This window comes from Adiantum capillus-veneris, chromosome 11, assembly GCF_014529385.1.
Source record: "Adiantum capillus-veneris isolate H3 chromosome 11, ASM1452938v2, whole genome shotgun sequence".
Taxonomy (NCBI): Eukaryota; Viridiplantae; Streptophyta; class Polypodiopsida; order Polypodiales; family Pteridaceae; genus Adiantum; species Adiantum capillus-veneris.
The window spans coordinates 144376436-144382539 of record NC_140941.1 but is presented as its reverse complement, the minus strand read 5'-3'; the positions used below and the strand labels follow the sequence as shown (position 1 = coordinate 144382539).

Below are 6104 nucleotides of genomic sequence, written 5' to 3'. Positions count from 1 at the left end.
TTCTCTTCACCGCGGCAAGCTCCATCAAAGTAGAGAGACCAAAGAGAAGACTCATCACCATCATCTGCAACAAGGAACAAGATCACATCCAATAAGGTTTTATTTTATCAAAATTGGTTTTGGTGGAAAACCATGTCCCATCCATTTTTGCAAGTTGGGCTTTGTTCCTAGGAAAGACCTTCACAATACGATAAGGACCGGACCACACATGGCTCAACTTCCCAAGGAATAACTCATGGTGTGCATCATATAAGAGAACTAATTGCCCATCCTCAAAGTTGTAGGTTTTAGACTTCTTTGCTTTTTGTTTTGTTTGATGCTTCTTTGCTACCTCTTGGTGTAAATAGGCCCTCAACCTCCACTCATCTAGGTGCTCTAATGTCCCCAACCTCTCTTTCAAACTCTCTCCTAAAGGCAAGGAATGTGCATGCATAAACCGCAAAGTGGCAAGCTCGTGCTCAATTAGTAGCACACACTCTTGACCATAGACCAAAGAGAAAGGAGTGAAACATGTGGCCTCCTTGAAAGTAGTGTTATATGCCCACACATCCGCTGCTAGTTTCTCATCCCAATCCTGTTTGTTCATATCCACTCTTTTCCTCAAAATAGTGACTAGGGTCTTATTAGTGCTCTCAACTTGCCCATTGGTAGAAGGCTTGTACGGGGTGGTTTTATCATGTCTAATGTTAAAATAAGAAGTGAGATCCTCAAGAACATCATTTAAAAAGTGTGTCCCCCTATCGGATACAAGTTCTACTGGAGCCCCAAAATGACAAATAACATGCTCAGTCAAGAATGAAGCAGTAGTGCGTGCGTCATCACTCCTCACCGCTCTAACCTCAGACCACTTTGTCAAGTAATCAGTTGCAACAATGATGTAGGATATCCCATGCTTAGATGTAGGAGTGATAGGCCCAACATAGTCAATGCCCCACTTCTCAAATGGTAATGTGGCCATAATAGGATTGCTAGGGCGCAAATGATTCTCAAGGAGGGTGGCTCTCTGCAAAACATCACACCTCTTACACCACTCAAAGGAGTCCTTAAACACACTAGGCCACTAGTACCTAGCTCTTAAAATCTTCAATGCAGTCAACTTCCCTGTGAAATGCCCCCCACATGCACTATCATGACATTCTTTTAGAATATGAGGGATCTCTTCCTGTGCAACACAACGGTGATAAATGCCCTCAAACCCCTTTTGATATAAAGACCCATCAATAATGGAAAATTTTTGTGCATGGGTAACTAATCTTTTCTTAGTAGCCTTACTCATGTCTGGGGAAAATTCTAGGGTAGACAGATAATGAGAAATTTGGTCATACGACTCCCGAGAATGCTCAATGCGAAACAAATTAGGTTCAGGCATGAGAGGCTCGTCAACACACAGAGACACATCAGCCAAGCACTCCACAAGCTTGTGCAATGCAGGAGGTTTGGATTTAAGTACATAATCAAAGGTCTGCAACTCAACAAGCCATCACATGATACATTCAGGGGGCTCCAACTTATTCATCATAAGTCGTAATGAGTCCTTTGTCACATATATAATGGAGTGTTTCATGGATAAATATGTGCAAAACTTCCTAGCACTCTCACCAATAGCTAAACAAGCTCGTTCTACCCAAGTGTAGCGTGTCTCTGCGTCTTTAAGCTTGCGACTATAATATGCAATGGGATGCATTTTTTAATCATAAAGTTGGGCAATGCAACTAGATAAAACTGAATGTGAGCAAGCGGAAAATAAATGAAAAGGTTTGGAAGCATTTGGTGGCTTAAGAATAAGGGCCTTAGTAAATGCACTTTTAAGGGAAGAAAAAGAAGTCTCTTGAGGTGTCCCCCAAATCAACTTTTTCTCAACCCTCAAAAGGGTATTAAGTGGTAAAATAAGATGAGCCATATCTTTAATAAAGCGGCTATAATGCTTAGCAGCCCCAAGAAAACCCCTAACCTGATGAACAGTGGTAGGTGCAGGAAATGCAAGGAGGGCGTGAACCTTTGTAGGGTCCATAGCTATCCCATGTGCACTAATAAGGTGTCCCAATAAAATGCCATAGGAAACTCCAAACACACACTTGTGAGCATTCAATGCAATGGACTTCTCTCGACACTTTTGAAACACATAGTGGAGGGCTTTAAGAAAATTCGCTCGAGTGATCCCCATGCCTATGTCGTCCATAAATATTTTGAGAAAGTCTATAAGGTCATCACACGAAAACTCTCATGCTTATACTTTTGTTAAGATGCCCCAGCATTGCATAACCCAAATGGCATGACATGATATGCAAATGTTCCAAAGATGGTGGTAAAAGTGGTTTTAAGCTTATCTTCATCATCTATAGCCATCTGGTTGTATCCTGAGAACCCATCCATAAATCCATAAATCTCCCTCCGAGCTAAAGCATCTAAAATCTGATCAATAAAAGGCAAAGGGTAGTAGTCTTTGATGGTAGCCTTATTAAGTTGTTTATAATCAACACATATACGAAGCTGTTTGTTTTTCTTAGGGACAACAACAATAAGGGAAACCCACTCAGTGTTATCCACGGGAAAGATTAATCCAACCTCTAAAAGTTTTTTGATCTCCATATAAACAAACCCCCTCTCTATAATGCTCCGGTAACCGACGTTGACGATGACGTACAGAAACAACACCAGGCTTAAGTGGGATGCGATGCACAACTAACTCGGGTGGGAAACCTTTCAACTCCGTGTAATCCCATGCAAAGATGTCCTGGTACTCTTGACATAAACAAATAAACTCCTCCATTAATGGTGACTCTAAAGAAGCACCCAAAAGCACAACTTTGTCCTCCCCTTTTATAGGAACCCTTATAGTGTCTTCCTCTCTAGCCAAAGGTGGAGTCTCCACATTTTCATCAAGGGTAATCTCAATAGCATCAGGGTAAATACAATAAGAACTAGGTGTGCAAGAAGAAGTAGAACTATGGTCATCATCAACATCACTCTCAATTTCTGAAGTAACCCCAGGACTCATAATAGAAGAAGGGTAAGCTGGCAGAACTACCCGTGAAGATCCCCTACCCAAGAACAATTGTCCTCCAGGGATATGAATAACACAATCGGTCCTCCATATCCAAGGTCTCCCCAAAATAAGCTGGTACTACCCAGGTCCCGAACTAAGCTGCAAAACATGACAATCAATCTCCACAGCTCGGCCTACCACAGTAATGGGCAAACCCTGGATGAAACCCTCAGCACTCATAGAATGGTGATTGTCCATGCGTAACCCAGTAACAGGAACCCCATTAAAAGATTAGCCAAGCTTGGAAAAGGTTGTGTAACTCAAAACATTGACGCCCGATCCGCCATCAACTACAATATGTGGGACCACAAGTTGGTGGATCATGCACTCCACTCGGGGACACTCTCGCTCAGCAAGAAGGGAATCCACCTTCTGAACAACAGGAAGAATAGGACTCACCCTCTTTGAAGAACCCAAATCTTTGCAATACCTTCTCAAAAGAGCACGGCTAGAAGGAGAAGTGAGAAGGTATTGTGGTAGGGACATGGTAAACTCCACTCGATTAAGAGCAGCAACAAGGTCGAAAGAAGGTATAGGAGGGAATAACTTACTTGGGGTATGGTGAATACAAACATGATGAGGTTGGGGCAAAGGGTCGAGAACAGGAACAGCTACACGGGTGGGTGGGTGGGTAGCAACATCGGGTGTAGGGTCTCTCTCCTCCTCAACAATTCTCTCTTTTCCCTTTCGTGTAATGGCATGCACAGGAAATGCAACAGAATCAATCATATTAACTGATGGATTATTGGTTGTTGTGGTGCCAAACTAGAAGAAGCCATGGTTGGAAAACTAGGAGACCCTCTTTGTAAAAGTGTCCAAATAGGGCCTGGGGGTCTCTCATTCTTGCTACGATGGTTCATGGGGCCTGGCGGTGGTATTGTAAAATTGTTATTCATCATGCGGTGCATCTTAATATAGCAATTTTCTTCAGTATGCCCCTCCCAAACATCTCTGATAAGTGCAGATGACTGTGGGACAGTCTTTGGAAAGATAGACGGGTATGCCACAAGCACGACACACAATCTTAGTGGGATTAGGCTCAGGGCGGCGAGCGGACAACAAATTTTGTTGGCGCTTCAAAAAGTTCACATCTAGAGTCACATGTTTTTCATGAAAGCTGGTTCATGTAGTTAGTCATCATGTCTTTCAAGTCCCCAATACTAGATGGAGTGCTCTCATAACCATCCCCACCCTTGTGATGCATGAAAGGTGTAGTGGTAGAAGTAGATTGAGGATAAGTCACAAAAGATTGGGGAGCGTGAGAAACTGGTGCCGGGAGATGTGAGGTGGATGAAGAGGGAAGTGTCTATAATAGGTGTGGGTGCTGGGAGTGAAAGAGGCGATGGTGTAACTTGAAGTTGGAGTGGGGTAACAGGTGGTAATTGTAGAGGTGGTGTCGATTGTAATTGGGGTACATAAGATGGGGCTGGTAAAGATAAACTCGGAGTGGACATGGGTAAAGAGTGTGGTGCTAGCAATGGGTAATACGATGGATATGGTGTCGCAACTAGTTGTGGTTCATAAACGCACCTATAGGAACTCTCCACATTAACAACAGACGTGATAGCAGTATTTAAATCTTGTGGAGCCTGAGCCCTCACTAAAATTTGAATACTAGGATGCAACCCTCTAAGAAATGATTCCATGATGGTAAGCGGATTCAATGCTAAAAGTGGGAGTATAATGGTCGAGAAAATTCTTGAACCTGGTGGGGGCTTGCTCGATGCTTTCATGCGGATAATTTTTCTTAAAGGAGCGTAACTACTCAAAAAATGAAAAAAAGTTTGGAGGTTTGCGAAAAGCGGCTACGAATTTTTGCTCAAATCTGGCAAAACTAGGAATAGAATCTGCTTGCTGCTTGGAAAACCAATTCGAAGCTTCCCCTTTTAGTGTGGTGCTAAAATAAGTCATTACATGTCCCTCCTCGACAATATGCGATGTCAAACAAGCAATTTTAAAATTGTTTACATGGGCAATAGGATCTTCTAAGGGCGACCCATGAAATGTCGGCAGTGGGATGAGTGGTGCATCAGGGCGAGCAAGATTAGCTGGTAAAACTAGGGGTGATTGGATTGCAAAGGGTTGGGCCATGATGAAAATATGGACAAAAAGTGAGGTACCCGACGGACCTTTCCCTGGTGGAGTTGATACTTTTGGAATCTGTTGTTGTGAAGGAGTTGTAGGGCTAGAATGCCCTTGTAATGCTTTTTCCTTTTCCCTTCTATGATATCTCTTAGCTCGCTCACTCTCCCTAAGATGTTCTCACCACTCTTTATCACTGTGCATACGTCCCCTTCCAAGTAGGTTCGTGTCGCGGAATCTTGACTAAGTCAAGGTCCCATCGAGCGTGCCATTGTCTGGTAAATATCTGGATGGACAAGGTGAAGAGGACAAAGACCCAGAAAAACCCACCAGATATCCAACAAAGGTATATGATAAGTGCAATATGAACCCCCCCAAGTACCAATGAGAAATATGGAGGGAACTTAGAGATAAAATAATGTGCTAAATGTCCGCTGCCAGGGAGCGCTGAGAGTGGTTGTGTATAGACACATTTGCAAATAACAAACACGACACATGCACAAATATGGTGAAGATTTGTAACAAAATTTTATAGTGAATGCTTACAAACCGACACAATGAGAATATACACAAATTGTGTTTATATTATGATGTCTGAGCGTAAATTTCTTTTACAAATATTTGCTTTTCTTTTATATCAAAATGGAGCGAGAGAGAGTAAACTTAGCTTTGAAGTCGCTGCGTCAAAAGTCGAAACTCGATGGCAAGGCTCAGAGTGATTCTCATGACCCTCAAGGATTAAATTTTACAAAGGTTCGCTATTTTTGTTAAATTACAATTTTTCATGGAAGTTTGCTATGAGTGGCTATATGATAATGATAGTGCGTGAAGTGTGCAAATAGCTAGGCAAGGAGTCTTCACTTTAATGACGATCGTTGCACCGTCGCTTGTGCGGTTTGATGGTAGTCGAAGCTTTGATGGCCGTCTTTGTAATAATGCTTGAAATTTGCGAGTGAAATAAAAAATAGTGGGAGAG

At 42.5% G+C, this 6104-nt stretch overlaps 1 pseudogene; it reads right to left on the bottom strand.

The window, feature by feature from the left end:
- Positions 1–1060: 1060 nt before the first annotated feature.
- Positions 1061–4692, bottom strand: LOC147448150 (uncharacterized; annotated as a pseudogene).
- Between the last annotated feature and the right edge of the window lie 1412 nt (positions 4693–6104).